Consider the following 18,152-nt stretch of genomic DNA (forward strand, 5'->3'; position numbering starts at 1 on the left):
TATAGAAAAAAATATATAAACACTCGTAATGACAAGCTTTATAACTTTCATGAAGAGCTTAACTTCGAAATTCGCCACTATAATCATATAAATCATAGATCAAAATTTAACCGTTGATTGTTGTTTACATTTATGCTTCATTGTTCTCATCAAATTTCGTTTTTTTAGATTTTCTTTTTTGAAAACATGATCTATTAGAGGGTGCAGGTAGATGGACAGTTTGGATCGTTGGATCGTTGATATTATATTTAGAGTTCTACAGTTAGTGAAAATATTGCTTGATGTTTATAAAGTTTCTACAAATTATATGACATTGACTCATATTTCAGTTAATCGTAAATATCGAAACGTGATATCATCTTCTTACATCCACCAGATGATCATGTTTTCAAAAAATAAAATTTTAAAAATGAAATTCAGTCAGAAGAATAAAGTGTAAATAACAGTTAACGGTTAAATAAATTTAAGGTTTCACTACTACAAAATTATCTATTGCTGGCGGTCCAAAAACTTTTTTCAACGATCCAACCATCAAACTTATTTGTACACATTCCAAGATTGCATACGTAAAAAATCTTTAAAAAACAAACATTCAGAGATTACGTAACGGAACAAAAGTTTTCGACGGTTATAAACGAAAAATCACAATTTAACGGTTATTTTAGCTCCGATCTTGATGATTTTTTACAAATACACTCCTCGACCCTATAAGAATGTAATGAATAAATTTGATCTTTAATTTAAAGTATTTACACTAGTGGATACCACAAAAACTTATTTTATACTTAATAGAAGTATAATATTAACTCTAAGTGTTTGTTTAATCTACCGTTTTAACGCAATATGCATTCTACGAAACTTTTTTCAACGATCCAACCGTCAAAATTATTTGTACACATTTCGAGATCGCATACGTAAAAAATCATAAAAAAACAAACATTCAGAGATTACGTAACGGAACAAAAGTTTTCGACGGTTATAAACGAAAAATCACAATTTAACGGTAATTTGAGCTCCGATTTTGATGATTTTTTACAGATACACTCCTTGACCCTATAAGAATGTAATGGATAAATTTGATCTTTAATTTAAAGTATTTACACTAGTGGATACCACAAAAACTTATTTTATACTTAATAGAAGTATAATATTAACTCTAAGTGTTTGTTTAATGTACTGTTTTGACGCAATATGCATTCTACAAAAATAATTTCAACGATCCAACCGTCAAACTTATTTGTACACATTCCAAGATCGCATACGAAAAAAATCATAAAAAACAAACATTCAGAGATTACGTAACGGAACAAAAGTTTTCGACGGTTATAAACGAAAAATCACAATTTAACGGTTATTTTAGCTCCGATTTTGATGATTTTTTACAGATACACTCCTTGACCCTATAAGAATGTAATGAATAAATTTGATCTTTAATTTAAAGTATTTACACTAGTGGATATCACAAAAACTTATTTTATACTTAATAGAAGTATAATATTAACTCTAAGTGTTTGTTTAATCTACCGTTTTGATGCAATATGCATTCTACGAAGTTTTTTTCAACGATCCAACCGTCAAAATTATTTGTACACGTTCCAAGATTGCATACGTAAAAAATCGTAAAAAACAAACATTCAGAGATTACGTAATGGAACAAAAGTTTTCGACGGTTATAAATGAAAAATCACAATTTAACGGTTATTTTATCTCTGATTTTGATGATTTTTTACAGATACACTACTCGACCCTATAAGAATGTAATGAATAAATTCGATCTTTAATTTAAAGTATTTACACTAGTGGATACCACAAAAACTTATTTTATACTTAATAGAAGTATAATATTAACTCTAAGTGTTTGTTTAATGTACTGTTTTGATGCAATATGCATTCTACAAAACTTTTTTCAACGATCCAACCGTCAAACTTATTTGTACACATTCCAAGATCGCATACGTAAAAAATCATAAAAAACAAACATTCAGAGATTACGTAACGGAACAAACGTTTTCGACGGTTATAAATGAAAAATCACAATTTAACGGTTATTTTAGCTCCGATTTTGATGATTTTTTACAGATACACTCCTCGACCCTATAAGAATGTAATGAATAAATTTGATCTTTAATTTAAAGTATTTACACTAGTGGATACCACAAAAACTTATTTTATACTGAATAGAAGTATAATATTAACTCTAAGTGTTTGTTTAATGTACTGTTTTGACGCAATATGCATTCTACAAAACTTTTTTCAACGATCCAACCGTCAAACTTATTTGTACACATTCCAAGATCGCATACGTAAAAAATCATAAAAAACAAACATTCAGAGATTACGTAACGGAACAAAAGTTTTCGACGGTTATAAACGAAAAATCACAATTTAACGGTTATTTTAGCTCCGATTTTGATGATTTTTTACAGATACACTCCTTGACCCTATAAGAATGTAATGAATAAATTTGATCTTTAATTTAAAGTATTTACACTAGTGGATACCACAAAAACTTATTTTATACTTAATAGAAGTATAATATTAACTCTAAGTGTTTGTTTAATGTACTGTTTTGATGCAATATGCATTCTACAAAACTTTTTTCAACGATCCAACTGTCAAAATTATTTGTACACGTTCCAAGATCGCATACGTAAAAAATCGTAAAAAAAAAACATTCAGAGATTACGTAACGGAACAAAAGTTTTCGACGGTTATAAACGAAAAATCACAATTTAACGGTTATTTTATCTCCGATTTTGATGATTTTTTACAGATACACTCCTTGACCCTATAAGAATTTAATGAATAAATTTGATCTTTAATTTAAAGTATTTACACTAGTGGATATCACAAAAACTTATTTTATACTTAATAGAAGTATAATATTAACTCTAAGTGTTTGTTTAATCTACCGTTTTGATGCAATATGCATTCTACGAAGTTTTTTTCAACGATCCAACCGTCAAAATTATTTGTACACGTTCCAAGATTGCATACGTAAAAAATCGTAAAAAACAAACATTCAGAGATTACGTAATGGAACAAAAGTTTTCGACGGTTATAAATGAAAAATCACAATTTAACGGTTATTTTATCTCTGATTTTGATGATTTTTTACAGATACACTACTCGACCCTATAAGAATGTAATGAATAAATTCGATCTTTAATTTAAAGTATTTACACTAGTGGATACCACAAAAACTTATTTTATACTTAATAGAAGTATAATATTAACTCTAAGTGTTTGTTTAATGTACTGTTTTGATGCAATATGCATTCTACAAAACTTTTTTCAACGATCCAACCGTCAAACTTATTTGTACACATTCCAAGATCGCATACGTAAAAAATCATAAAAAACAAACATTCAGAGATTACGTAACGGAACAAACGTTTTCGACGGTTATAAATGAAAAATCACAATTTAACGGTTATTTTAGCTCCGATTTTGATGATTTTTTACAGATACACTCCTCGACCCTATAAGAATGTAATGAATAAATTTGATCTTTAATTTAAAGTATTTACACTAGTGGATACCACAAAAACTTATTTTATACTGAATAGAAGTATAATATTAACTCTAAGTGTTTGTTTAATGTACTGTTTTGACGCAATATGCATTCTACAAAACTTTTTTCAACGATCCAACCGTCAAACTTATTTGTACACATTCCAAGATCGCATACGTAAAAAATCATAAAAAACAAACATTCAGAGATTACGTAACGGAACAAAAGTTTTCGACGGTTATAAACGAAAAATCACAATTTAACGGTTATTTTAGCTCCGATTTTGATGATTTTTTACAGATACACTCCTTGACCCTATAAGAATGTAATGAATAAATTTGATCTTTAATTTAAAGTATTTACACTAGTGGATACCACAAAAACTTATTTTATACTTAATAGAAGTATAATATTAACTCTAAGTGTTTGTTTAATGTACTGTTTTGATGCAATATGCATTCTACAAAACTTTTTTCAACGATCCAACTGTCAAAATTATTTGTACACGTTCCAAGATCGCATACGTAAAAAATCGTAAAAAAAAAACATTCAGAGATTACGTAACGGAACAAAAGTTTTCGACGGTTATAAACGAAAAATCACAATTTAACGGTTATTTTATCTCCGATTTTGATGATTTTTTACAGATACACTCCTTGACCCTATAAGAATTTAATGAATAAATTTGATCTTTAATTTAAAGTATTTACACTAGTGGATATCACAAAAACTTATTTTATACTTAATAGAAGTATAATATTAACTCTAAGTGTTTGTTTAATCTACCGTTTTGATGCAATATGCATTCTACGAAGTTTTTTTCAACGATCCAACCGTCAAAATTATTTGTACACGTTCCAAGATTGCATACGTAAAAAATCGTAAAAAACAAACATTCAGAGATTACGTAATGGAACAAAAGTTTTCGACGGTTATAAATGAAAAATCACAATTTAACGGTTATTTTATCTCTGATTTTGATGATTTTTTACAGATACACTACTCGACCCTATAAGAATGTAATGAATAAATTCGATCTTTAATTTAAAGTATTTACACTAGTGGATACCACAAAAACTTATTTTATACTTAATAGAAGTATAATATTAACTCTAAGTGTTTGTTTAATGTACTGTTTTGATGCAATATGCATTCTACAAAACTTTTTTCAACGATCCAACCGTCAAACTTATTTGTACACATTCCAAGATCGCATACGTAAAAAATCATAAAAAACAAACATTCAGAGATTACGTAACGGAACAAACGTTTTCGACGGTTATAAATGAAAAATCACAATTTAACGGTTATTTTAGCTCCGATTTTGATGATTTTTTACAGATACACTCCTCGACCCTATAAGAATGTAATGAATAAATTTGATCTTTAATTTAAAGTATTTACACTAGAAAAACTTATTTTATACTTAATAGAAGTATAATATTAACTCTAAGTGTTTGCTTAATCTACCGTTTTGACACAATATGCATTCTATGAAACTTTTTTCAACGATCCATCGTCAAACTTATTTGTACACATTCCGAGATCGCATATGTAAAAAATCGTAAAAAACAAACATTCAGAGATTACGTAATGGAACAAAAGTTTTCGGCGGTTATAAACGAAAAATCATAATTTAAAGGTTATTTTATCTCTGATTTTGATGATTTTTTACAGATACACTCCTCGACCCTATAAGAATGTAATGAGTAAATTTGATCTTTAATTTAAAGCATTTACATTTTTTTATATATGAGTGATTTTATATATATATTTTTACATTTTTTACACTTCTACAATAATTATTATTAATTTTATTAATTTTGCCCTCAAATAAAAAACATTATTCATGAGGGTTTGAAGGATTTAAAAAATCTAAACGATAATATAAGTGTAACAATTATCTATTCGTGGAGGAATAATGATAAATCACGAGTGTTTATATATTCTTTCACATTTTTCATACTTGTATGTATGTCTTCTTAGTTCTTGCATATACAAATATTATACCAGTATATTTTAATTTTGGATAAGAATATGTTATGTAAAATTTATCCTAGTAATGATAATAAGGAACTCTCATAATAAAAATAAATAATGACTAAAACTTTTTTTTAATTTTTTTATAATTTATATAGAACAATAATACAAAACTATATATTTAATATAGAATATATTGTATATATTAATATGACTATTGTATTTTATAATAAATCTTTTAGTAATTAAACTTTAAAATTATTAAAATAAATTTTTTCTTAACGGGTCGAAACGGGTTACCCACGTGTTACCCGCGTGTATACCTGTTAAGAACCCGTTATTAACGGGTTCTTAACGGGTCACCCGATAGTGACCCGATAAGTTATCGTGTTGACCCGAAACCCGTTATTTTCGTGTCGTTTTCGTGTCGTGTCATCGTGTCGTGTCAAAAACTGCCAAGTCTAGAATTATTGGCATTGGAAAATATGGATCGGACCAACTTGGCTTGGGCCTCGGGGCGGTGGAGTATGAATTGTATCCAAGATACCATTCACATTACATGGGGATACTTTAAGAGCTGTGGTTGATTTGTAATCATGGAAAATTAAAGTAGATATACTACAAGCAAAAACATGTTCTTGAAAGTAATTAAAAATCAAAAGTGTGAAAATTAATAAATTCTTGGGCTGAAGAAAAAGAAATATTTTGAATTTCTATTATAGTGCATTTGAATTAAGGAGTTAGCTAGATGTTGTTTTAGTTGAAAATTACAAAGCATGCCGAATTAGAATTCTATACAATGGATGACTCGTTTATATATACACATACTACATACATATATGTATATATAAATTAGAGTTTTATTTAATTGTGAAAGTGCGGTGGCTTGGCATTTGATTTTCAAAGGATTGGTGTCCATGAAGAACAGAACTTGGTTGCTGCTCCTACTGCCAGCCAATCATAAATAATTATGTATCCAAGTAATTGATTTTTACTATCCGTCCATAAAATTAATGTTGTAAACAACCCCATGATGGGTGATCCACTGGGAAGTTCTCGTGTGAGTTCCCAGAAACAAAACCGTGAGGGCGTGGTCGGGGCCCAAAACAGAAAATATCATGCTACGGTGGTGGAGCGGGCCCGGGATGTGGTGGACCTCGGGTCGGGATGTGACATAAAGTCTAAATTTCACCTTATATTAGAGAAACTCTTAATTTCAACTAAAACCGACACATTTCGTCAATATTTCCAACACATTGGTTAAATATCGACAAATTGCCATATGACATTCCCTAAAGTTTCATTTTAAATTTTCATAATTTTCATCGAAGGCAACTGCTATCGATATCAATATATCCATTAATATTTCTACAAATTTGTATATCAATACTTCTACCAATACCGATATTTTAAACACTGATAACAACAATGAGAGTGGTGCTTATGTGTCTAGGTACTGGATTGGAAAATGGTTTATTAGAATTTAGTTAGTTTTTGATAATGCAAAATTATAATAAAAATGTGTACAAAACTACATAAGGAATATAGACTACACAACAATTTTGCGTTTAACTTACAAATTGCAATCTCTTAAAAAAAGAGTGCATTTTTGCTATAGTGTATGTTCACCACCCTATTTATTACCGTTAGATGAGTTTGAATTTTGAGATTTGTGCTTATCCACTACACGAATTTCGAAATTTAAATTCATCTAACGGTAATTAATAGGGTGGTGAGCATACACCATACTAAATGGTGGTAAGAAGAAAGGGAACTTTAACGAAAAGCACCCGGTACTGTTCACTTTAACGACAAACCACATTTTTACACTAAAAAGTCAATCCTGATACTATTCACTTTACCCTTTATTTTGTCCTTATTATTAAAACTCAAAGTTTTCAAACACTTTTGATTAGTTTTCCTAAGAAAAAATGCTTCCCTTAAAAAATAGACATGTCTCTGTTTTTTGGAGTTAAAGTTAATGAAAGCATTGCCTAGAGAGTACAACCGATAATTCAAAATTAAAATATTTTCAGTTTGGAATTTGATAATGGAATTTTGTACTTACACAATTGACTAGACTTAAATGAATAGAACAATGGAAGGGAGAAGAACAATATATCCGTAGGAGAAAGTACATGGGTTTATATTATGAAACCCAATGTCAAGGACAAAATTTTGTCAATGCGGGGGCGTTAAAAGATTGCGATTGTGTAATAACACACTATGTGTTCCCAATGAGTCCCAACCAGATTAAACCCAAATCTCAATTTTAAGTAATTGTTTGCTAACCGTTCCACTTCACTTTTAGAACTACTTAGACATTAAAATAACTTAACTCATTTTTTGACACACATTTGATGCTGGCCCATTTTATAGGCCCCAATCTGTAATTTTCTTTTCTAACTATCCAAATCGTTTATATTTCAATTCATTATTCATAAATCATCTTTGTAAAAAATAGACAAATTCAAATTATTAATACATTCGTTTGTAGTGACGAAAATGGACAAGTATAGTTTTGCATAGAAACACTAAAAATGATTGTCATGTAATTAACGGTCATATGATTTCGAATTTGGATAATTTTTTATAGACATGATCTATAAAGAAGACCTAAAAAGTAAATTGTTCGAATTGTTGATAAAAATGAAATCACCATTGTCCTAAAAAAACCGACATATCTGTGTATATGTGAAAGAAAAATCATCCTTATACTAGACCACTATATTTGATGAACCAAAGAGAAGAAATCGTTGAGCCTAAAGGTCAACACTCTCAACACACCACCAAATACTATGCCTCCCCTACTATTTTCCTTATGTTCAACTCTATTTTTGTTTTGTGATTGTTGTCACACTGATAAAAAGATTAATAATCTAATGCAAAACCCGAGGAAACCAATGATTTCAGTAAAATGCAACTACAAGAACCCAAAAATTGTAGCTAGCATCTGCAAGCATACCTAATCATTGGAAAATATCAACAAAATTAAAAGCGTTGTGGAAACAAGGACCATAATATTATCGTGACTTGGACGTACTCACGAATTCGAGGGCCACCTCTGGAGATGCTATATGTGGGTTGTTACGATTCTTATGAATTTCTCATCAAAAGAAATCATATCGACACTCATTAGATGATATGAATTGGTTCAATGGAAGTAGATTATTGGCTCTCAAATCACCGCAGTGTGATCAATTTTCTGTCCCACTAAAAGTTTTCAAAAAAAATTGACGTGTTCAGTTGTTTTTAATTGGTCTCACACTCTTCCAAAATAATGTATTTTTAACAACGAATATTTTTATTTTCAAATGGAGAAAGATTAGACAAAATTAACTCTTCGGCAATAGTCGCGTGTGTTGAACATGATATGTTTATGTACCATTAAAACACCGTAGAACTAACCTTGAGAAGTCATCTTCCTAGCACGGCAAGGACTGCAATTGCAGCAAGCTTTCCTCGAACACCCTAGACTTTGAAGATTGGTCTTCTGCACACTCACCACCACTGTATTACTCGAACCTATGGGGAATTCTGCAAGTATGTGTATCGGTGGTGTATGCAGGGACCTTCCCTTGGTATTTATACTACTTCAACCCTAGCATACATTCCCATAATCATACGCTAGGATTCCTTATTGTACAAGGATATAATCTACCAAATCTCAATCCAAATAGGATAGTATCAAGAACCCTTATTCTCCAATTATAAATGGGTTATATACCTTTACTTGGAGTCCAAGTTATAGCTTATAACTAAACCCTAATCACACTTACATTCCACATCAATCCTTATTAACTATATTGACCTATTAGCCGTTGGATTAGAGTCTAACATCCAACATTCTCCCACTAGGTCAATTAGTTAATTCAAGAAAGAACTTTAATGAATTTGTAAGCATGATTCTTTATTGGCCAATGGATTCAGTTAAGCTAATAAGCTTCTTGCATACTTCTGTCAAGTAAAGATTACTCATTCAGAACTATCGGAGACTATGAACTTACATGAGTGTTCATGAGCTCTTATAATCACTGAACAAGATCCTTGCTTACATGAAATAGTCAATCACAGACTTGGTACAGAAGTGAGCCACATAACCATGAGTCGAAAGCATCAACTCCATCACTTCCAGGTCCACTTAATCAATCTTATTTATGATTGCTTAATGCTTCCTATGAAGCTTTCAAGCTATGAGAATAGCTTACATATATTTTTCGTGAAAAAATTCAGTACATATGCCAATAAATCTCTCGGCACTACTAATTGTAGCTGATAACCTTTTGCTGCTACATTGTCTCACTGTAATATATATCAGTTGCTTATGATCTTTCAACAACTTTTATTTCCAACAGAAAATAAGAATTAGAACTATATTGAAACAATGTATGAATTACTGAAGCAACATCCTTTTATTAAACATTCAATTCAACCAAGTGCAGCGACTGGCTAAACACAAAACCAAAATTACTATTTACCATCACGATAATAACCAATATGCATAACTATGCTATATACTTTTACTACTCCCACTAGTTCAACAAATCTAGGGTTGCAGTCACTCCCATACTGACTGTATGCTTGTGAAAAACTGCATTTGGTAATACCTTAGTGAGTGGATCAGTAAGCATTGCATGAGTGTCAATGTAATCAACCTTGATCTCTCCAGACTTCACTTTCTTCCTTGTCAATGGATATTTGGTGTTCAAGTGCTTAGTTCCTAGAGACCTTTTATTATTTTTAGAATAAAAGACATCAACTTTATTATCACACCAAATTTGAACAGGCTTTGCAATTGAATTCATGATCTCGAGACTGCTGTGAAATTTCTCAGCCATATAGTCTGTGATGTAGCTTCATAACAAGCTACAAACTCATCTTGCATAGTGGAAGTGGCAACAATATCTTGTTTCACACTCTTCCATGACACAACCTCATTTGCCAATGTGAATATATAACTTGAAGTTGACTTAAGTGAATTAAGGCAGCATGCAAAATCTGAGTCATTATAGCCTCATTATAGCCTACTAGTTCGAGTTTTGAATCCCTTTTGTATACTAGCTGATATTCTTTTGTTATTTGCAAGTATCTCAAAACTTTCTTGGCAGCTACCCATTGTGCATTGCCATGATTAGACTGAAACCTTCGCAATATGCTAATAGCATATGCAATCAAGTCTAGTACATACATGTGCATACATGAGACTCCCAACGAGAGAATCATAAGGTTTACTAGCCATTTCTTTCTTCTCAAAATCAATCTTAGGGCACTGATCCTTACTGAGCTTTTCTCCCTTTGTCATGGGAACATCACAGCCATTCGAGTCTTCCATGTTGAACCTTTTGAGGACATTTTCAATGTATGCTTTCTGTGATAAACCAAGTAGTCATCTACTTCGATCCCTTGTGATCTGAATACCAAGAACAAAGGCTGCATCTTCCATATCCTTTATCTCAAAACGTTTAGACATAAATCTCTTGGTGTCACTTAGTAGTGATGCATTATTGCATGTTAACAATATGTCATCCATGTAAATGATGAGAAAAATAAAATAGTTTCCATTCATTTTCATGTAAACACACTCATCACTAGGGCTCTCTTCGAAACTATATGATGAAACAACCTCATCAAACTTCAAATACCACTGCCTCGAGGCCTATTTCAATCCATAAATGGATTTGTTAAGTTTATAGACCAAATTCTCTCTCTTTTCTTAAATGAAACCCTCTGGTTGCTTCATGTAGATCTCTTCCTCAAGGTTTTCATTCAAGAATGCAGTCTTAACATCCATTCGATGCAATAGTAGATTGAAGTGAGCCACTAGTGCTATGATTACTTTAAAAGAGTCTTTTGTAGAGACTGGGGAGAAGGTTTCATTGTAATTAATTCATTCTTGCTGAGTATATCCCTTAGCTACAAGTCTAGCTTTGTATCTCTCGATATCACCCTTAGAGTCCCTCTTAGTCTTATAAACCCACTTGCAACCTATTGGTTTGCATCCTTGTGGTAGCTCAACCAACTCCCACACTTTGTTTTTATTCATGGAGTCAAATTCTGATTGCATAGCTTCTTGCCAATATGCATTGTTGAGACTCTCAATTGCATTCCTGAAGTTTAATGGATCTTCTTCTTGGTTACTGAACTTAGCCTCTTGCAAATACACAAGGAAATCATCTGATATTGCAGGCTTTCTTGTATGAGTGGTTCTTTTGGTTTCGATGTGTATAGGCTCAAGGTTCTATTCTTGAATGGCTGGTGCATTGTTCAACTGCACAAGTTCTACTGCAATAATCTCTTCTTGTTGAACAACTTGTGTTGGTTTTGCAACTCGGTCACTTTGCATTGGAATTGGTATAACAACTTCATCTGTCACAGCATCGCCTAGGTTTTCCTTTTTTATTGCTTTGGTCTCTTTATTCCAATCAAGATTCTCCTCCTACTCATCATCATTAGTTTCTTCAATGAACTTGGCTCTTCTAGTTTCAATGAATCTTGAAGTATGATTGGGACAATAAAACATGTAACCCTTGGTTCTTTCTGGATACCCTACAAAGAAGCATGTGATTGTTCTAGGGTTCAACTTATTCTCCATTGGATTGTATGCTCTTGCTTCTGCAGTGCATCCCCAAATTTTCAAATGATTTAGCACTGGTTTTCTGTTAGTCCATAACTCAAATGGTGTCTTGGGGACAAACTTGCTAGGGACCCTATTTAACAAGTAGTTTGCAGTTTTGATTGCTTATCCCTAAAGAAAGGTAGACAGTTTTGAATTACTCATCATACTTCTCACCATCTCGATCAAGGTTCTATTTTTTCTTTCACTAACTCCATTTTGCTCAGGGGTGCCTGGATTGGTGTATTAAGCAACAATTCCATGTTCTTGTAGAAACAATGCAAAATGACCAGGCTGTCTTCCAGATTCACTAAACTTTCCATAATACTCTCCAACCTTATCAGACCTTACTACTTTGATTTTGTAGTTTAATTGATTCTCCACTTCTGCTTTATAAATTTTGAAAGCAGCAAAGGCACTAGACTTCTCAGCCAACAAGTATACATACCAAAACCTAGAAAAATCATATGTGAATGTAATGAAATACTTGTAGCCATTGTGTGTTTATGTTGGAAAAAGTCCACAGATGTCTGTGTGGATTAGTTCTAGCAACTTTGTACTTCTAGTTGAACCCTTCTTTTTCTTGTTTATCAATTTTCCCTTAATGCAGTTAGTACAAATTTTGAAATCACCGCAAAATTTGTTCCCTAGTTAATCTTTGCATTCTTTCTTTTGAAATATGCCCTAATATCTTGTGCCATAACTTGGATGAGGTGTCGTTTGTCTGTGCTCGTTTGTGCCCTATTATGTTAACCACACTTGTTGGTATATTGCAGTTAAGCTTGAACATGGCACCAACCAATACTCCACCACCAATTAAATTGGAACTTCGAAATATTGAAAAACCATTCTCATTAACAAGCCTACTAACTGAGACTAAGTTCCTTCTCATGGAAGGTAAATAAGCAACATCAACCAAATCTAGCAAAAAACCAGAAAATAATCCAAGCCTAACTACTCCAATGAACTCCATTGCAACTCTAGCTCCATTACTCATGAATATTTTTTTATTTTTTTATTTTTTTATTACTCACGAACATTGACACCTCATCCTTGTTTGGCACCCTTTTACTAATGTACCCTTGCAATGAGTTTGTCACATGAATTGTAGCACCAGTATCAAGCCACCAAGTATCATAAGATATCTCAACCAAGTTTGATTAAAAACAAATTGAAATTTTATGCACCATACCTTTGTTTTTCTTACTCTATTTGTTTTCCTTCCAGCGTTTATACCTAGTGCACTCATTTTTCAGATGTCCTATCTTCTTGCAAAAGAAACATTTCATTCTAACACCCTTATGAATTCTTAGATGGTTATTGCCCTTATTGACCCTTCATGCAGATCTTTTGTTGTTTTTCTGTGGAAGGTTGTCTTTCTCATTAAGAGGATTGACATTATCCACTGCATTGACTTGTTTCTTTCCCTTATCTAGTCGAATATTTTGTTCTTCATGCGCACACATAGCAATCAACTCGTTCAGGTCCTATTTTTCTTTCTAAGCTATGTAAGTACTCTTCAACTAAGAGTACTCGGTAAGGAATTGTGGGCAAGATGCACTAGAAAATGGTCATCTATTTTGATGTTAAATGCATTGAGCTTTGCAGTTGCATCAACCATTGAGAGAATGTGCTTTCTTACATCACCACCAAGGTACTTAGTGGTTATAAGAGTATTCATGAGTGTTCCAATTTCTGCCTTCTCGGATTCTTTGAACTTTGCTTCAATTGAGTCAAGGTATGCCTTAACATTATCTGATTCAGTGATTACCCTTCGAACTAGATCATACATTGATCTTTTGATTACCAGCAATGCCATTCTGTTAGCCTTAATCTACTTCTCATACTCATTCTTCTTTTTTGCAGTTGTATCTTCAATAGGCTTGGTTGATTCATTCTCTCTTAAAGCTAGATCGAAATCCATGAGCCCTAGAGTTATTTTGATATCTTGCCTACATTTCTTACAGTTGGTTCCATTGAGTGTTTGAATTGAATTCAGGGAGCTAATTACTGAAAGATTTTCAAATGAAAATAAGCATTCAAGACTCTATATTTTGTATAACTGAAACAACTTAACCTTTGTTCGGTTTTTCAAGCTTAATCAATATCAGTGCAAAACAAATAAGTTGCATAAGTAATAGTACAACATGAAAGCCATCCACATTTGTTTGGCAATTAACTTTTACAACTCATGCATCTTATATGTTCTCACTGAGCTATTAGTAACCTAACCAATGTCGATTAGTCACACCTTTATTTGGGGATATAACCTCATTGTTATGGCTACTGATACAAGTTGATCAATTTAAACCTTGAATTTTTAGCAGTTCTTGAATGATTGGGACTAATTTGTTGTGTTTCAATCATTCAATTACATCTCAAAAACATTGATCATGATGTAACTTTCAGCATGTTATGAACCTTAAAACCTTTGATTATCGACCATGCTTAACAATCAAGACTTCTACAGCAAACAATCTCTTAGTTTTAATAGGCCAACGATAATTCTTTACATCAATCATGTATGGTAAACATTTCTAACGACAATTTAAGGTTTCTGTGGATGTAAGCACAACATTCATGACTCTTGTTTGTAGTTCTTTTATGCATATTACTTAGTCCTATATTTAGTCGAGATTATTATAGATATGCAAGGAAAGTATCTCAAGACTTCACACATGCAAGTATTAATTATAGCAGCAGAAAAGAAACCAGAATCGAAATTTAAAGAAACATCAATTCATTCATGTTGCATGCATGATTTCGAGTATGTCAGTTCTTTATGGATTTTAATTACATAAACGTTGGCTCTAATACCAATTGTTAAACATGATAACTGTTAAACATAATATGTTTATGTACCATTAAAACACCATAGAACTAACCTTGAGAAGTCATCTTCATAGCACGGCAAGAACTGCAATTGTAGCAAGTTTTCCTCGAACACCCTAGACTTTGAAGGTTGGTCTTCTACACACTCACCACCACTATATTACTCAAACATATGGGAAATTCTACAAGTATGTGTATCGGTGGTGTTTGCAGGGACCTTCCCTTAGTATTTATACTACTTCAACCATAGCATACATTCTCATAATCATACGCTAGGATTCCTTATTATACAAGGATATAATCTACCAAATCTCAATCCAAATAGGATAATATCAAGAGCCCTTATTCTCTAATTATAATCGGGTTATATACCTTGTTGATGCACAAAATCAGCGAGGACTTTGGTACAACAGAAAGTGTTAAGTTTGTGACATTCGCTAGATTGCTCCGGTCACTAGTGTGGATAAGTAAGTAAATGGATAGGGACATGGAAGCAAACACAAGATGTACGTGGTTCACCCAGATTGGCTACGTCCACGGAGTAGAGGAGTTCTCATTAATTGTGAAGGGTTTACACGAGTACATAGGTTCAAACTCTCCTTTAATGAGTACTAATGAATGATTTAGTACAAATGACATTAGGAAATATTGTGAGAGAATGATCTCTATTTATAGAAGAGAGTTTCTAGTTTCATTCTAACATTGACACATGTCGTGTTGTGATTGGCTTCTGATGTTGACATGTGTCGCGCTATGATTCGCTTCTGATGTCGACACGTGTCGTGCTGTGATTGGCCTCCTGGTTTGAGGGAAACTCTTCTGGGTCATTGACAGTATAACGTTGACCGGTGCTCAGTAGTTTCAGGATTGGTCAAGTATGGTACAAACAGTGCTCCCCTAAGTTCCCAAGTGAGGGAATCTCCACGATTGGGGACTTGCAAGATCCAAGCCATTGAGTAATCACGAAACTTCTAAGTACTCAAGTGTGGTATCATTTTCATTTGCCTTATCTGTCTCATATGTAGATGTGGTATCTTCTCTAGAAGTACTTTTTCTCCATCCAGAGGTGGTATCTTTAATCGATGAAGATGCACAAGGTAATGTATCAATTTCACTTGAAGCTTACTTGTAGTTTTGGGCTTAGTTAAGTGCGATACAAACCCTATAGTAAGAGTCCCCCAAGTCGCTGAGCTAGGAGATTTGCTGAAGGAGGTAACAGACAAGGTAATCAATCAGACTTCCAAATAAGCAACCTGGATCAGAGGTTCGACTTCGGCTTCCGGTTGATTGTTCTCATTCTCCTTGTGTCGTAAACAGCAACAAGGATAAGGAGAAGCAAATGGAGAATATATGATATGAGATACTTTTGCTTTTGAAGAAGTAACTTTCCACAGTCTTATTCTTGAACTTGGCTGGAGGGTTTTCTGGTTTCCTTCAGAGTATAAGGCCGACTCAAGAATTTGTAGGTCAAAACAAGTCCATAAAATCTAGAGTATGTTCGACCCTGATGATATGAGATACTTTTGCTGTTGACAAAGTAATGGATGTATCGGCACGTGTTCTGTTACACTTGTCTCCACATGCTTCCTTGTATCCTTCTCATTTGCCCTATCTGTTCCTCAGGCAGATGTGGTATCTTCTCTAGAAGCATAAGATGTTGAAGATGAGTACTCAAGAGTAATGCCAGGTAAGTAATCAGGCAAGGGGTTCCAGGCAGTTAGTTCCTGACTGGAAGCTTAATTCCAAGTGCTGACTAATTGCTATCTTTCTCCTTGTCTTGCAGGTAAGAACAAGGCCAAATGAAAAGACAGGGAAAAAGCATGATATGGGATACTCTTGCTTTTAACCCTGATGATATGAGATACTCTTGCTTTAGTGTGGCTTGTTTGCAGATGTATTATCGGGAGGAAAATAAGCTGAGTATTTCGAGAGACCCTGCTGAGAGTGCCCTCTCAGATGTGAAGAAAAGTTGAGCATTTTTTTTATTTGCAGGTTTGCCTGGCTGTGGAGGATGGAGGTCGACATATATAGGAGTCTCCCTAACAACAAGTAGTTGTGCTATTCCTTTACCCTTCTTGGTCATAGCAATGTAGTGGGAGTTGCAAGCTTTACGTGTTTTAACTTTGTCAGAGCACTTTGAAAATGTGGTTTGTGGTATCTAGAAAGCTGATGTTGCATGTGAAGATTGCAGACAAGCTTTATCCAAGGAAATCTGGCTCTCGAAGTTTGGAGAGCGGTGCCTCTTCGGTTTTCGAACAAGCAATCATGTCGGGGATCTGGCTATCGAGATTCAAAGAATGGTGCCTCTTCGATTTTTTGAGAAAGCAATCATGTTGGGAGTCTGACTCTTGAGATTAGGATAGCAGTGTCTCTTCAATTTTTGAGAAAGTAATCTTGTTGGGAGTCTGGCTCTCGAGATTTGGAGGGCGATGCCTCTTCGATTTTTAAGTACGCAATCTTATTAGGAGTATTTTCTCGAATGTGAGTAAAGGTTGGGCATTTTTGCTAGTCTGCCTTGCCACGGAGCACCGAGGTTGACACACATTGAGACTTTCTAGTTATCAAGCAGTGGTGCTATTCCTTTACCCTTGTGGGGAATAGTAGGGTAGCTGGACCTTCAAAATTTATGTGTCTAAACTTTGTCAGAGATCTTTGGCAAAGTTATCTGTGGTACCCGATGAGCTGATGTTGCGTGTGGAAAGTGGTGTCTCTTCGAAATCCGGAGAGTGATGCCTCTTCGATTTTTGAACCAACGGCCTTGTTGCCCTTTCTTTTATAAGGGCACCAATTTTGTGTAAGAAGTACATTCAGAGAGTTATTGTTTATAGGAATTTTCCCTTTACTTTAGAGATTTATTGCACCTCATTTCTCCTTCATCATTTCTGAGAATGTCTGGCCCATCCGATCGTCGTTTTGACTTGAACTTTGGTGAAGAGGCAGCCATGCCTTCTCAAGACAACATATGACGTTCATCCTTCTTATCCCCTGCTGGTCCTTTTACCGTTGGGGACTCTGTAATGAAGAATGATATGACCGCTGCGGTGGTGGCCATGAACCTTCTCACTCCCAAAGATAACAGACTACTTTTCAAACGATCTGATGAATTGGCTGTTAAGGATTCTCTGACTCTCAATGTTCAGTGTGCAGGTTCTGTGTCTAATATGGCCCAACACCTATTTGCTCGAACCCGCCAAGTTGAATCATTGGCGGCTG

The 18,152-nt window shown here is 33.5% G+C and overlaps 1 protein-coding gene across 1 annotated transcript in view; it reads left to right on the forward strand.

Annotated features, from left to right (window-relative positions):
• LOC126601384 (BURP domain protein RD22-like) overlaps window positions 1-18,152 on the forward strand; it is a 65,007-nt gene that overhangs the window by 16,123 nt on the left and 30,732 nt on the right. The gene's annotated exons all lie outside the window — the stretch shown is intronic.

The sequence above is a fragment of the Malus sylvestris genome, chromosome 15, assembly GCF_916048215.2.
Source record: "Malus sylvestris chromosome 15, drMalSylv7.2, whole genome shotgun sequence".
Lineage (NCBI taxonomy): Eukaryota > Viridiplantae > Streptophyta > Magnoliopsida > Rosales > Rosaceae > Malus > Malus sylvestris.